Source organism: Diabrotica undecimpunctata, chromosome 1 (genome assembly GCF_040954645.1).
Source record: "Diabrotica undecimpunctata isolate CICGRU chromosome 1, icDiaUnde3, whole genome shotgun sequence".
NCBI classification, from domain to species: Eukaryota; Metazoa; Arthropoda; class Insecta; order Coleoptera; family Chrysomelidae; genus Diabrotica; species Diabrotica undecimpunctata.
This window is the reverse complement of record NC_092803.1, coordinates 164,546,407-164,563,463: the sequence shown is the minus strand read 5'-3', so window position 1 is coordinate 164,563,463 and position 17,057 is coordinate 164,546,407. Positions and strand designations below refer to the sequence as shown.

At 34.2% G+C, this 17,057-nt stretch overlaps 1 protein-coding gene across 6 annotated transcripts in view; it reads right to left on the bottom strand.

The window, feature by feature from the left end:
- The window catches only part of ZnT77C (Zinc transporter 77C), a 102,537-nt gene that overhangs the window by 56,766 nt on the left and 28,714 nt on the right, over positions 1-17,057 (bottom strand). Inside the window, exon 1 of one of the 6 annotated variants that reach the window (XM_072520416.1) lies at positions 16,260-16,364. The exons of the other annotated variants lie outside the window; for them this stretch is intronic. The gene's annotated coding sequence lies outside the window, so the exon portion shown is untranslated. Of the gene's footprint in view, positions 1-16,259; positions 16,365-17,057 lie in introns of those variants that run through there. 6 annotated transcript variants of the gene reach the window in all.

Here is a 17,057-nt window from a genome sequence, read left to right as displayed (position 1 = left end):
TTTCTACTCCGAAGAGATCCTGAAAAACGCTCTTGAGGGTGAAACAGCTGGAATAAAGGTAAATGCAGTTCTCATTAACAACATTAGATATGCGGACGACACTGTGATCTTAGTCAAAAATATTGAACATCTTCAGAGACTGGTGACCAGAATAGCGGAGTATGGAAAAGAGTATGGTCTAAGAATGAATGTCAAGAAGACGAAATTTATGAGAACATGGAAAACTCAAAGAAATGAGAACCTTCTAATAAACGGAACCAACGTCGAACAAGTGGACAAATATGCATATCTGGGAATAATGATTAACTCCACAAATGATTACATTCAGGAGATCAAAATCAGAATAGAAAAGGCTAGAGCAAATTTTAACAAAATCAGAAGAGTGCTACGTACAAGAGATTTAAAATTGGAACTAAGAGTTAGGTTGGCGAGGTACTATGTTTTTTCGACTTTATTTTATGGAATGGAATCTTGGACCTTGAATGCGATATCAATGAAAAAACTAGAATCATTAGAGCTGTGGGTGTATAGAAGAATTCTGAAAATATTGTGGACAGAACAAGTCACAAACAAAGAGGTTCTGAGAAGGATGAATAAAGAAATAGAAATTTTAAATACAATTAAAACAAGAAAATTTGAATAGCTCGGACATATTACACGTGAAGAGAAATACACCTTGCTCCAACTGATTATGCAGGGAAAGATCCAAGGAAAGAGAAGCATAGGGAGGCATAGAATGTCATGGCTGCGCAACTTGAGAGAGTGGTACGGATGTAAAAATGATTCAGGCTGGTCTTTCACAAGCTGATGTTAAACGTCATTTTGACGTGTCGCGGAGCATGATTTCGCGATTGTAACGTAGATGAAAGACATGGAGGTCGTCGAAGTGCCACTACTATAAACGACAACTATGTGGGGTCTTAGAAAGTACTTACAACATTAATGTATGTGACGAAACTTTGAGGAATAGATTACATGAGGCTGGCCTGCACGCCAGACGTCCACTAAGGGTTCCCATGTCATAGAAATCATGGACTCATATTAAGTTGTGCAAAATATCATGTATATTGGGACAAGAATGGAGTCCTGTGTTTTTTACAGATGAAGCTAGGTTTTGTTTCTTCTACCTCCTTATAAAAGAAGAGTGAGAAATTTGAAAGGATCTGCTCAACAAGAGAGACTCAGGCATGTACAGGGTGTTCGTCCATATAGGGGCCTACATGTGGGCTGGAATATTTCATCATCGAACTGTTCCGGTTTTTCTGAAAGGCACTTTGAATGAATATCAATATACTGAACTTCTCTTAGAACCTGTTGTCCTTGCAACTGCTGCAGGTCCTGATTTGCGTTACATGCAGAATAATGTAAGACCACATACTGCAGCAATAGTAAGAGATTGGCTTCATAATGGGGATATTACACTTTTACCGTGGCCAGAACAATTGCCAGATCTTAATCCCATCCCATGTATGGGATATGCTTCAGAGAGAGAGATAAGCGACGGATAAGTATTCGAAATAGTCCGGTTGTAGAGCTATTGCACCACTTTCTTAGGTTTTGAAGCCAAGATATTATTTCTCTTGCTGATATTCTAGTACCAAATATCTTGTCATGAAGAATGAGCCGCAATAAGCCAGATTTCTGTTTATTTCTCATAAAATGGCCAAGACATTATAATTTGCGTAAGACCTCAACATTAGTCACACAATTCACCCATGAAATTCTTAAGATGCGTCTGTAATACATCTCGAAGGCCCCGAGCTTTCGTAAAGAAACTTCAGAAAGTTTCATATAATAACATATATCAGATAATGGAGATTTTTGTACCAAGTGGTAAATCATGACTTTTGAAAAGAGACTTCATCTTAATGAACGCTGATGGTGCTTTCCCTATGCGTTATTTTATTTTAGTACAGTGGGTGTTGGTTGGCATGTTGGTTAACCAAAAGCCGTGTATTTAATATTTCGCGCTTACCATATACTTTGTTTTCTTTTTGGTATTGAGGTCCAATCCACATTTTCTACTGATATGTATCTGATAAGCGCAAAATTATTGTTTGTAAACCAGCTCAGCTGTCTGCAAAAACATCGCTGCACCTCTGCATAAGCACACCGTACAGCGAATAGAGCCTCTCGTGTTCCTAAGGCATCGTGGAATCCAAATTGTGTTCATGACACTGTCTTGTCCTTCCCATTTTATATATTTTTTGCTGTATATCACTTTTATTAAAAACGTTTAAAGTAAGTGGCTCGTTAGGCTAATTATTCTGAAGTGTAACATATATTTTGCTAAATATAGCTGTTATCCATTTTATTCTCTGTTCATCCGTAAGTTTTAGGAATTCTGCACAAAATTTGTCAAGTCCAACAGCTTTGTCGTCTTTAGTTTTTCTAACAATTGACGTGACTTCTTCGACGGTAATCAGAGATTTTGTTCGGTATTCCGTGTATTCAATGGTATTCTGCCATTCATCTGCAAAAGTTACTTCGACATATTTCTTCCATGCATCAACTCTCTCTTCTACGCTTTTTTAACATAAAAAATGGAAAAACTTCATACCTTGGCCACGTTATAAGAAACAGTATACCAAAACTTTTTAAAGATAATTAGCGAAGGAAAAATAGAAGACTGGGAAGATATGAAAACATTCGTGATTGAAAAACATAAGAGGTTGGACTGGTGTTGACTCACCTTCACTGTCCTCGCATTCTACTCCTTCTTAGTTCCGAGTTTAGAAATTTATAAAATGTAAGTAATTTCTAATTAAAAGAAAAACTCATTATTTTTTATTCATTTTTTATTCACTCGAGAATATTTTCTGACATCACATGAGTAATTTAATAAAACTTTATGGGCACACTACAGTTATATAATTTTATCGACATTGAACTTCAAATAGCTTTGACTAATCAATAATACATTTTTAGTGCGAAAGTACTAGGAAAAAACCTTTTTTCTTTTTTCTCTAGCAAAAATTTTTATTTTTCTTAAATAACACGAAAATATTCTAAGCAAAACACAATCACACTGAACATAATTCCAAACAAATATATAAGAAAAGTACTCCCCAAATGATCCACATTTAAGGCGTTGTATTGGAGAAGATCTTTGGCATTTGCCAACGCCTCAGCTTTCCTATATTTACTAGAAGATTTAAGAATAATGTGGTTAATAATTCCTGATGCCTTTAGTCGTGTTAATTTACTGTTAAATGCCGGAAAAAGAGGATGCCCTTCCCTAAAACAAAGACATAAGAAAGCAGACATTTGATCGAGTTCAAAAATATTGACTAGCGATTTGCCATCCTCATCCAGGTAAAAATCAGGAACATAATATTCTGTATGACTCAACAAAAGATACGTGACTTTGTTTTTGTCTTTAGCTACTTTTTCCAAGCAGTTCTTCCCTTTATCTACAAACGATCGATTATTTTTGGTCAGTTCTCTATAAGGAGGATAAACTGATGCATTGAAAATGTAAAAAACTGCAGCAGACGGTAAACACATTCTAAAATTGGGATATTTCCAAATATCTTGACTGTGCTCAAAAATTTCAGAAGGAATATCTCTAATCATAATGTCGAACATTCTCGACTTGTATACTGTTGTTAATATTAAGCAAAATATCAAATAATTGACCAGCAATGCTCTTAAGCCCACGCTTTTTATGTGTAAATTAGTACAACCCTCAAATAGGATGCTGATCATAGCAATATACATATCAACATTTTGGTTAATTTCTACTCGTTTATAAAAGTACATAAACAACAAATACAACGCGAATGCTACAGCAAAAAAGCACAACCATACCACCAACGAAAATTCTTCATAGAATATATTCCATCTATTTTTGGGCTTCAAAATCCGAGGTACAACGAAAACTGGCAGGTCTATATTAACCGTACTAGTTTTATCCAAAAGAACGTTAGTTTGAATCATATGTTCAGAGATTGGAGAAATAAAAAAATCACATTTATCCGTTTTGAATTGGCTAGGCACGAAAAAAGCATCATAACTTTCTGCTTTGATGAAATCCATAGTAACGTTCATGTTTAACATAATTGTGTTTACTATTTCTATGTATACACCGTTTTTCTGGTTCACTATTCCAGGCGGTAAGAAACTATACATTGTTTTCAGTGTGCTGATCTCTGTAGTTCCAGTTGTCAAATCGTTTATTTTTAGTGCTGAGCAGGTAAGAGTTAAAGGCATCATTTGATAGTTACCTTTTTTACTAGTTTGGTACACAAACATTTGCATCGTACTCTTAATAATAACAAGTACTTTATATATATTGTAATCGTCTAGTATTTTGTAAATCTTTGGACTTATTTCGGCGACTAAAATTATAAATACCGCTCGACTGTTAAGCAGTGTTTGATTGTAAAGATTTTCTAAAGTCTCATAAACATTACCTGCCATAATAAATGTTGTTGGTTTATTACAAAGAATCCTTGTAAAATTATGCTTGGTATTATAGTATATGACTGGTACTTGAAATGTCAAATTTACGTTGACTACATAAATAACTTCATCTGAAATATCAGAAGCAAGTAGTACACTATTAATGCACTCCTGGGCATTATCCCTAAGAAAATCAACTGGAGAAAAAAATATAATAATTATATAGAATATACAACGACGTTTCATGTCGACGAGAAAAAATAAACTGATATTTAACAAATAATATTTAAAATTCTTGTCACTACTAACTCGATCCATTTACGACCCGATCAATTATATATACTGTCAGAGAATTTTGATTAATATTGTTCTGTAGAATCTAATCCATTTGTCTTGTATATCGTTCTATTGTTATAAAAACTCGACCCAATAATTTCCATCTATCCATCTATGCTTAAGAAGAAAAGTAACAACTATCATAGTAATGCACTACACACAGTTTATTTGTTCCTATTAGACACATAAAATACATTGCATACATGCATAAAATATATACCAGTTAAAAAAAACATATAGAAAGCATTTCTAGAAATAGTTTTCTTTGCTACCATTAGTATAAGCAGTAATTGCGAAAAAAACATTCAATAGCAGAAAGTAAAAAACATTCAGTTCTTCTTCTTAAAGTGCCCTCTCCGCAATGGAGGTTGGCTACTACAATTTTAAACTCTTCTCTATCTTCAGCTGTTCTATTAGCTGTTCAAAATTTAGCCCTGTCCATTGTCGGATGTTTCTGAGCCACGATAGTCTTTTCCTTCCTAGGCTTCTCTTTCCCTCGATTTTTCCTTTCACCATAAGTTGGGCATATTAGTACTTATTATTTCTCAGTATGTGGCCTAGGTATGATGTTTTTCTAACTTTTACTGTGTTAAAAAATTTTTTTTCCTTGCCTATTCTATGCAGTACTTCTTCGTTTGAGGTATGCGATGTCCATGAAATTTTGAGTATTCTCCGGTAGATCCACATTTCAAAGGCCTCCAATTTATTTACGGTTGATGTTTTAAGGGTCCACGTTTCAACTGCATATAGAAGAGTCGACCAGACGTAGCATTTTGATGAACGTAGTCGAATTTCGAGTTTTATTCGAGAATCACAAAGCAGTTTTTTTATTTTTTCGAAAGATTTTCTGGCCTGTTCTATTCTCGATCCTATTTCTAGATCAGGATTTAGGCTGCTATCGATCCAACATCCCAGGTACTTAAATCTATTGACCTGTTCTAAAATGTGCCCATTTATTGTGCAAGGTTGAGGTACGTTTTGGTTTTTTCGGATTGACATCACTTTGGTTTTTTTAATGTTTATTTTCATACCAATTTGCTTACAGGTCGAGTTGGTCTTGTCGATGAGTCGTTGTAGACCTAAGTCGGAATCCGCAATTAACACTGTATCATCGGCGTATCTGATACTGTTGATATTTACGCCATTCACCTTGACTCCATCCTTGGAATCCTCCAATGCTTCTTTAAATAGAAACTCGAAGTAAAGATTAAACAGCAGACAGGCAGGCGACAGAACACATCCTTGTCTAACTCCTCTCCTAATTTCTACTTCTGCGGATGTGGAACCTTCGATCCTAACTCTGGCGTTTTGGTTCCAGTACAAGTTTTTTAAGAATTTGATGTCTTTTCCATCTAAACCTACTTCTTGCAAACGTTCTAATAGTAGGTCGTGTCTTACTCTATCAAATGCTTTTTCGAAGTCTATAAAGCATATAAATATATCTTTCTGTTGGTCGTAGCATTTTTGGGTGAGAACTAGTAAACTGAACAGGGCTTCTCTCGTTCCCATGCCAGCTCTGAATTCAAACTGATCGTCTCCGATGATTGTTTCGCACTTTCTATAGATACGATTATGTACGATTTTTAGTAGGACTTTTACTGCATGACTCATAAGGCTTATCAGACGGAACTCATTGCAGTGTTGTGGGTTTGGCTTTTTTGGTAGTGGGATGAATATTGACTCCAGCCAATCTTGGGGTATTTTACCTGTATCATAAATGCGATTGAATAAAAGGACAAATATTTCGATATTTCCTTCGCTGATTAATTTTAACGTTTCTGGGTATATTCCGTCTGGACCTGGGCTTTTATTTGTTTTAAGATGATTAATTGCATTTATGATTTCAGATTTCAGAATTGTTGACCCTTCGTTGTTATTTTCCAATCTTGGTTCTTCTCGTATGTCGTGACAAAGAATTTTAATATAGTTTTCCCATTCTTTCAGTTTGTCCGTTGATTCTAGCAGTTTGCCATCCGTGTTCAGCATGGTGTGAAAAGTCGTTCTCTTGGTAGTCGATGTAAACTCTTTTACCTTTTTATGTAAATTTAAAAAATCGTGCCTTTGTTATAGTTCTTCTATTTCCACGCATTTTGTTTCCAGCCATTTCTCTTTTGCTTCGGTTATTTTTTTTCGAATTATTCTATTTAGTCTTTTGTATTCTCCGTCCTTGTCATTTTTTCCTTTAGATTCTCTTCGTTTGTTCCTTAATTGTAAAATCTCTTCTGTCATCCATTCCTGTTTGTTATTTCTAGGTGTTACTTTTAGATGTTTTTCTGTTACATTGTTCATTTGTTCTTTAATAGTTTTCCACAGAACGTTTATGTCATCGTACTCGCTAATTCTATTGTGGTCGATATTTCCTAAATTTTTGTTTAATTCTTTATTTACTGTCTGATGTATGGTGTCGTTTTTCAATAATTTGATGTCTAATAATTGGTGTTGAGGTTTTTGTTTCTTTATTAGTTTCCATCTTGCGCGAACTTTTGCAACAACAGGATTATGATCGGAATTTATGTCAGTTCCAGGATATGTTTTTGCACTGATGATTGCATTGTGATCTCTTTTGTTGACCAATATGTAATCTATTTGGTTACGGATTACTCTGTTTTCATTGTATTGTGGTGAAGTCCAAGTGTACAATCTGCGAGGGTGTAATTTAAACCATGTATTTGTCGCTACCATGTTGTGTTGTTGGCAGAATTCTTTCATTCTCTCTCCCCTGTCGTTCCTTGCTCCAAGTCCGAAGTCTCCGATCAATCCAGAAACTTTTCCTCTACCTAACTTAGCATTAAAGTCACCTAAGATAAATGTTGGGTCTCGTTTTTTGGTCATCTTTATAAGTTTTTCTACGTCATCATACCCCGCTTCTAGCTCTTCTATGGGTTTATCGGCCGTAGGGGCATAAGTTTGAATGATGTTAATATTTAATGGCTTTCCGGATAGTTGAATAAGAAGACATCGGTCCGAAAATGGCACAAAGTTTGTGACGGCATTGTTATATTTGTCTTCTAAAATTACTCCAACCCCGTTACGATGAACCGGATCATTATTACCCGAGTAATAGAAAGTTTTGTTCATGGTTTTAACTTTACCTGAACCTGGCCATCTAACTTCACTCAAACCCAATATCTGCAACCCTAAACGTTTCATTTCGTGGCATGCATTTGCTAGTTTTCCTGATTCGAACAGACTTCTAACGTTCCATGTTGCAATCTTAAAGTTTGTATTTAAAATATTTAGGCTATTCCTCCGGGGATTCTTCGCACCCCTTGATCATCTAAGATCTGCCGGGGACTAGGGGCCATTTCTGTTTGTGCTTTCATTGTAGTTTTCTTGGGAAATATATACCAGAGTGGTTTCCCGTTGCCTTCTCTGGTTTGTATTTTAGCCGATCCTCTGGACACAGACGCTATTGGCAGCCGCCCACTCTGGGTCAGACGCTGCGTGCTAATTTGATCCCTACCACTTACCAACTCATCCGCCCGAAGCCGTTGGTCAGCAAATGGGAGATCGCTTATACCGGCAATCGCTCGGTAAAATTTTCGCCATATCTGGCTACCCTCACTTAGTTTAGCCTGCAGACCAATGCAGTTGCCCGGGGTGTGGCACGTAGAGCCATAGGTGAGAGTTAGCTGTCTTATGAGGACCAGTTATCAAGAACCATCTCCCGCCTATGACGCTCGATGTGGTCGTTCCGATAAAAGGTGCTACCTCTATAACACAACTCTACACCCCTACTATTTAAGTTGAATATCTATTTCTGCTGAAACACTTGCTTCTTATATGTTTTACATGTATTTTCATTCTACGCTTAGATTAAATAAAGGCTGGGCTCCTCAAAAGAGTCCACCCTGATATTTAAGAGAATTCTTGGGATTTCCCTAAGATTTTTTTGAGTTTTATTCCAAAGGGAATCTTCTAACGATATAGATCTCTATATAGACCACAAATCTTTAAATTTCAAATAGGGAATTAACGATGTGTGGCACATCATTAAACAAGTATTTCGCTGGAGAATTCAAGCACCCATAAACTAAACGTAACTCATTATGTTTTGCTAGTGTAAATTTCAAAGTTTTATCGTCACATCAAAAACTACGTTAAGATGAAATTTGTACCATTATTATTATACAATTATTTAATTAAATGTTTAAAATGATATCCACCAACGTTCATACAATTATTATAAAGCCGCTGTTCGATTTGAAGCATTTCTGGGGTTACTAGACTACATTCATGTACTATTATTCGTCTTAGTTATTCCAATGAGGAAATAGATTTTGTTTTTTAAATACAGTACGGTCGCGTTAATCCGAACCCAAGGTCGTCCGCACGACGCGGTAGTCCGAACGGGCTCGCGCGACTCCCCCTGCCTCCCTCACGATTGAATCGACATGAATCAACATGACGAACATCGATTTTTACTTTTCTTGTCCACCTACATATTTAGTTCTGTTAGTGCTCTCGTATCACTAAGGCTCTACGTAAACACGTAACTTTGACTATCGAACTATCGAACAAAAGACCAAAATTCTCAAGTTGATACAGCAAGGAACTACCTACAGTTTCATATCAAAACAGTTCGGTATTGGCAAATCTACCATTACGAACATTAATTATGAAGAACAAAGAAAAGATCAAAAAAGTTCGTCAGCGAAACGGAAAGCGGTCCAGGGAAGAGGAAAACCATCAACCGAAGGTAGAAAGTGCGTTGTTCATGTGGTTCCTACAACAGCGGAGAAAGTCTGTTCCGGTGAGTGATAAAATGTTGTGTGAAAAAGCCAGTCATTTCCATCGTGAAATGTCACCAAATCACCAACCTTTTAGCGCACGTAAGGGTTGGTTGGACAACTTCAAACGACGTCATGGAGTTGGACATCTCAAAATACTAGTGAGAAACTTTCGAGTAATGCCGACGGCGTCGAACCATTCCCAACTGCATTTGAAGAACTTGTGACTAAAAACAATTTGACACCTGAGCAAATTTACAATGCAGATGACAGTTGGTTATTTTGGCGCATGTTACCAGACCAAACATTGGTGTCATCTCAAGAAAAAGAACGCTCCTGTTCGAAAAATTATGAAAGAAATAATCACATTTATGCCTTGTGCAAAGGCTTCAAGGACTCACAAACTTCGTTTGCTTATTGTGAGGACGGCTAACAAGCCTCGTGCAGTAAAATCTGTTGATCTTCCCGTATGGTATCGAGGGCAAAAAAGTGCATGGGTGATAAGGGGTTCATGGATTGGTTCAAAACTGAATTCGTCCCTGATGTTCGTCGTCAGGCAGTTTTTCTGCTGGACAACTGGTTATCCATCCGTTGATGAACTTTGTACTGAAGATGGTAAAATTGCTGCCATCATCTTATCACCCAACACGACAGCTATGATTCAAACAATGGACCAGAATGTCATCCAGAACACAAAACTGCGCTATTGAAAAGCTTTACTCTCTAACATTCTTGCTGACGAGCAAAGTGGAACGGATCTGGTAGTAGCTTTGAAGAAAGTTAATCTCAAGGATGTTATTTTCAATTTAGTAAATTGTTGGTCATCCATTTCACAACGTTTGATTCAACTTTCTTGGAAAAACTTGAGCCCAAACTTAGTGACGACTGTTATGTTGACGACTCTTCATCCAACGAAAAAGACAGCATTTTAAAGTCCCTTGTCGCTCAGCTGGCTGAAGACAACACGACAATAATTACTAAATCTGAGCTCTTAGAGAATGGGGATCAGATGGCTGTGACAAAGAAATTGACACCCAAGAAATGCTCATGGATGAAGAAATTGTAAGGGCCATTGAAAATGACGAAACCGAAGAGGGGAATGTCGATGATGAACCACCTGCTTCAAAAATTTCTGTTGCAAAAGCTGTTAAAGCCCTGAACACGGTCATCAGTTGGGTAGAAGACAACCTCAACAGCAGCGAGGAGATCATGATGCTGAGGCGTATAAGAGACGGACCGTTTGATAGGCACGTCGAGACAGGCAAAATTACAGATTTTTTTACTGATCCCCATTGAAATTTATATAGATAATATGTATTTATTAAATATATTGTATACATATATTTGTATAATATAATATTTTATTAATATACATAAAGCATTTTCAGTTATTTTCATTGTGTTTTTGCAATTTTTCTTCTCCCAATAAAAAAATCATAGGTAATCCGAAAGATGCGATCATCAGAACAACCCATTTCCCCGATTCCGTTCGGATTAACGCGACCGTACTGCAGTACCATAGGAGGAAGTCCAGGTGAATTTAATCGAGCATCTTGTTCCTCATACATGACCTCTTCATCCAATCCATTGCCCAATAAACCGTTCATTCAGGTATAGGCTTACGTTTATAATATAATGCGAAGATGTGCCATCTTATTCGAAAAACAAATCATCTGAGTATCTGTTTATTTTCTCAGTCATAATCTCACAAATCTGTAGTCGCCTGTGTGGATCATCTCATTTATTTCCTGTACCAAGTGTATTTTGTAGGGATGAAATTTGTAATGTTTCAGAACACTTTGAGGCTCTGCAACTGTTTTCTTGTGGCATGTATAAGTTAAATATTATATTTATACGGGATTAATAGACTAGGGAAATTAAGATTTTTCCAAGACACTCTTTAAAACAGGTAACTAACAACTGCTTTTGATAAATTTGGTGATAACAATATATAATAAACAAGGGCATTAAAGGCTTTAATATAATGGGTTTTAAAGCGAAGCGACTTGCACCCTCGATTTTAGTATTTCAAAAACTGAATTCATAACTTCAAATTCATAAAAGTCGTAATATCCCGGTTCTAATTAACGAAAATTCACGTATTTTTTATTTTGGAGTGCCGTGTTGCATCAATTATAAAAATGTAATTAGTTAATTGGTGAATTGTTTATTTAACCGAGTAATTTGTTTAAATAATTTAAAATAAATATTTATTTTGCAAAATTTACTTTCGCTTTACTACTAAAATTAATTTTACTTTTCTTGACTTATTCTCCGTTCATAAATTAATGAGAGCACGAAATGTGCCTAAACTCATAAAACGGTCGTAAACCATAGGCGTTCCTGAGGTGTTTATTCATTAAATAATAATATAATATTTTTTAATACTGTTATATATATATATATATATATATATATATATATATATATAATATTAATAATATTTTAATACTAATATATTTAGCAAAAAAACAATGAAAAATTTCACGGCTAATGTTATGTAATTATATTATATTAATAAAAATAAGAATTTAACCATTAACAATTTTGTAAATAAGAATACCTTATCTCTTTGGATATTTTTCAATACTAATCTTCGCGTTTAATCACTTTACTAGAAAACCTGGAATTCATATCCGAAGGTACTATTCGTTGCAAGATAATTAGGATGGAATTTTCCAGATTTTTAATAATATAATGGGTATGCTTTGGCCACGTGCCTCGTTTGTTCAGTCTATATTCGAAACTTAACTTAAAAGGGTGAAGTTATTACGAACGAAAACAATTTTTTTGTTTAGTACGTTTTTGATCGCATGTTCAGGTACTGTTGCGTACAGTCAGTAAGTCTGTCTATTCACCAAGAGAGAAGACTATTGTCCTGAATGTTCACAATGCTCTGGTTTCTCAGAATCCCACAAACATTGTTCGCAACATAGTCGAAAGTTGTGCCAACATGACTGGCGTAGGAGAGTCAACTATATATATATATATATATATATATATATATATATATATATATATATATATATATATATATATATATATATATATATATATATATATATATATATAGTTATATATATATATATATATATATATATATATATATATATATATATATATAGGTTCCTATCAGAAAGAAAAAAACACGGTATAGCTAACCCAAACACAAACGAACACTTAAAGAGAGGGAAAAAGCCTATTGAAATTGATGAATTTGCCAAAAATGGTATTCGAAGGAAAATTCATGGATTTTTTTTTTCAAAAAAGAAATACCAAACCTAAACAAAATTTTACAAGAAGTTAGAGAAGACCCGGATTTGCCTCATATCGGACTAACTAAATTGTGGCAAGTTTTAAAAGAATTAAATTTCCGGTGGGAGAAATCAGACCGAAAATCACTTTTGATTGACCGGGAGGAGATAATATGTTGGAGAAAAAATTATCTAAGATCCATACGAAAATTCCGGGCTGAAGGAAGGCCCATCTTCTACCAGGATGAAACGGGGGTAAACTCAGGTCATACTCTAAAAAAAATTTGGTCAGATAAAAATATATTAAGCTCCAGGCAAGCCTTTATGGAAGGTTGGTCTACTGGTATCTCCCCACCTTCTGGTAAAGGCAGTAGATTAATAATTTCTCACATTGGCAGTGAAAAAGGATTTGTTAAGCATGGTTTGTTGGAATTTCAGTTCAAAAGCACAAAAGACTACCACGAGGAGATGACAGCTGATGTTTTCGAAGAGTATTTTGAGCAGATGATTGAACACATACCACCAAATTCAATTATAGTATGGTAAAAGCAGAACTTCTAAAAATTGCCCGGCAACACAAATCTAAGTTCAAGGAATACGTAGTTGGCAAAATGGCGGAAAGGCGAGACATTACAGTCCTTAGACTTCCACCCTACCACTGCGAAATAAATCCAATTGAACTCATTTGGACACAAATGAAAAGTTATGTGGCTAGAAAAAATACGTTATATAAAATACAAGCTGTACGTGAATTGTTATACGAGTCTTTACAACATATTACAGAACAAAACTGGAAAGATGCAATAAGGCATGTAATAGAAGAAGAACAAAAAATGTGGGATCTTGATAACATAATTGATGCGACCGTAGAGACATAACCGTTAATTATTAACCCTCAAGATGACTCGGATTCCGAAGTTGATCCTATTTATTTTGAATTTGAATAGTTTTCTAATCGTAATTATATAAGGTAAGTAATAATAGTTGTCATCGTAAGTTATTAAAGGGGAAAGGCGCAAAATGTCGCCTGTCAAAATGTTCAATGTGTTTTAAATGTATCCATTTTTTTTTCAAATCCTGAGAAAACTAAACAGCATTTTTGAAAAATTTAAAGGCAGAATGAAATATTTATTACAATAAATAAAAAGTTTCTTTTGCATGCAATATTTTCAATTAAAAATTATACTATATTTTCTCTTTTATTTTCACCCCTGTTACATAACATATTAAAATAAACATTGTAGAAGTTTTCAGGGACTTTCTGCCCTCAGTAATAATGTAATCTTTCATTCTGCGTTTAAATTTTTCAAAAATATTTATTAGTTTTCTACGGATTCGAAAATAATGGATACATTTAAAACACATTGGAAATTATGCCAGGCGACATTTGGCGCCTTTCCCCTTAATTAAATAAATGTATCTTTTACAAATGGCAAGAAACTTTTTATTTTTGAATAAAATAAAGAAGTTTTATTAAAAAATACAATTTACATAAGTACAATTTAAAAAATATATTTATTTAGTTCAAAAAAATGTTTCAATCATATACTCTACGACACTGGTGTAACACGTCTGTAACCATTCAAAATATCCTCGTAATAGGATTATAAGGTATTGTATTCCTTCAGATACAAGGTGGGTTAGTCAAAAACATCTTAAACCGTCAGTTTCAGGTTGGTTTTTACTATTATATCGTATTACCTATCCTCTCTGTATTTCAGCTCTCTAATTAGGGTTAAACTTGTAGTGAGCTATCGACAAATTGTGAACCGTGTATAAACACATTATATATTTTAAACAAAAGGCTAGAGCAAATTTCAACAAAATGAGAAGAGTTCTATGTACCAGGGATTTAAAACTGGAACTAAGAGTTAGGTTGGCGAGGTGCTATGTTTTTTCGACCTTATTTTATGGAATGGAATCTTAGACCTTGAATGCTACATCAATGAAAAAACTGGAATCATTTGAGCTGTGGGTGTACAGAAGAATTCTGAAAATATCATGGACAGAACACGTCACAAACAAAGAGGTTCTGAGAAGGATGAATAAAGAAATAGAAATTTTAAATACAATTAAAACAAGAAAATTTGATTATGCAGGGAAAGATCCAAGGAAAGAGAAGCATAGGGAGGCGTAGAATGTCATGGCTGCGCAACTTGAGAGAGTGGTATGGATGTACATCAAATGAACTTTTCAGAGCAGCCGTCTCAAAAGTCCGAATAGCTATGATGATTGCCGACCTCCGCCGCGGAGATGGCACTTGAAGAAGAAGAGAAAAAAGATAAAAAGATTTATACACAACAGAAAAGATTATTTTTAAAACTAAAATTGGTCATTATTAAAAAAAAAAAGTAAACGTCGTAGAAATGTTTATCACGAGGTTAAAAATAAAAAAAAATCAATATAAAATTCATATACCTAAAATATTATCAAGAAGAAGAGGGACAATTGGTAAGAGAAATAGATAATAAACTGAAAAAGTGGATCAGATATTTTAAAAAGGTGTTAAAAGGAGATGTTAGCATCTACAAACATAGCCAGAATAAAAAAGAGACACAAACGATCAGAACTAGCAAGAACAAATACCAACAAATCAAGAAATATTTGATATTACAAAAATCAGAGAAGGAAAAGAACAGGAAGTCAACGATAAATGCAGAGACATGGAAATATCAATTATTTGGTGTTTTCAAGAAGCTCAAGTAAATAACAAACAGGAAAATTCAAGAAGAATTCAATAAAAAAAAATCAAAAACGACCAAGGAGAAATAAGTGTAGATATCGAAAATATAAAATTAAACTTGTGGTCCATACTTAAACATGGAAAAACTTCTGGTCCAGATAAAATTGTATCCTGATTAAAGTGTTTTCAATCCGTACTTTAAAAAAAATGGTAAACAATTTAAAAATGTATTCTAATTGTTTATTAGCTCAAAAATTATTAACGAATGTCCTTAGGCTCTCCTAATTGACGAATGTTAAATTTTCAAAATGAATTTGAAAGTTTTAGTGGGATTACAAAATTATTGCAAGAAAAAATTAGTTTGCCCATTTTAGATTGGATTACCCATTTTAGAAATTATAATCTCTAGTAATACTTGGAAGCGATTTATGCAAAAAACTATATTTATATACTTCACCGTGGTCTACCGTAAAATGCAAAGGATCAATTGCTTACGTAAAAGTAAAATCTAATTATCCTGCGTTTAGCCGCAATATGTTCCAAGAATGACAAAAACAATAGGAGGATGAAAAAATCTTAAAAATAAAAGAAAAAATTGGCATAAAGAAAAGAAAAATAAATTAACGATAATATTGGTACACATAATCACAAATATTATAGGACTGGATATATTTATTTATTAGAGATTAAAATTACGAAAGACCTAAACATCATAATACCAATAGAATCCATAATTAACAATGTTCAAATATTTATTAAAATGGTTTCTAGAAAATTATATAAACAAACAATCAAACATGTTTATCTAGTAGATAGTAAATATACACCATAATATCAAATAAATATATTCACCTTTAATTCATAGATGTTGAAGATGATTTAGGATAACGTTCCACTGAAAGAGTTGTGTGAGGTACATATGAGCGTGGTGAAAGACTCATTCAGATGTGCCAAACAGAAGAACTGGTAGTTATGAATACAATGTTTGAATTACCAAACCGCCGGCTCTACAGGTGGAAAGCTCCTGGAGACAACAAAGATAGAATTATAAGAAATCAGATAGATTACATTTTGATAAGGAACAGGTAGAAGAACTCTATTACAGTAGTGAAGACTTACCCTGGAGCAGATGTAAACTCGGACCACAACCCAGTAGTAGCAAATATCAATGTAAGATTGAGAAAACCATTAATGAAAGGATCTAGACCACAAATATACATTGATAAACTAAGAGAACCAAATACATACCAAGAAACTCGAAATAAAATAAATCAGAGTATCCAAGAAATAAAACAACAAAATAAGAACACTACAGATATTGAAACAAATTGGAAAAATATAAAGAACACAATAGAGACTGTGGGACGGAAAACACTAACATTTACAAAAGCTGCCAAACAAGAATGGATGACACAAGAAATTCTCGAAAAGATGGACGAAAAAAGAATACATAAAAACAAAAATAAAATTAAATATCAAGAAATTAATAGACAAATAAAACAGAAAATCAAACAAGCTAAGGAAACATGGACAACCATTAAATGTCAAGAATTTGAGGAATTTGAGGTAAGGTATGACACTTTCAACACCCATAAGAAGGTTAAAGAAATGATTTCAGGAAATCGTAACAAACCAATCGGGATATTAACA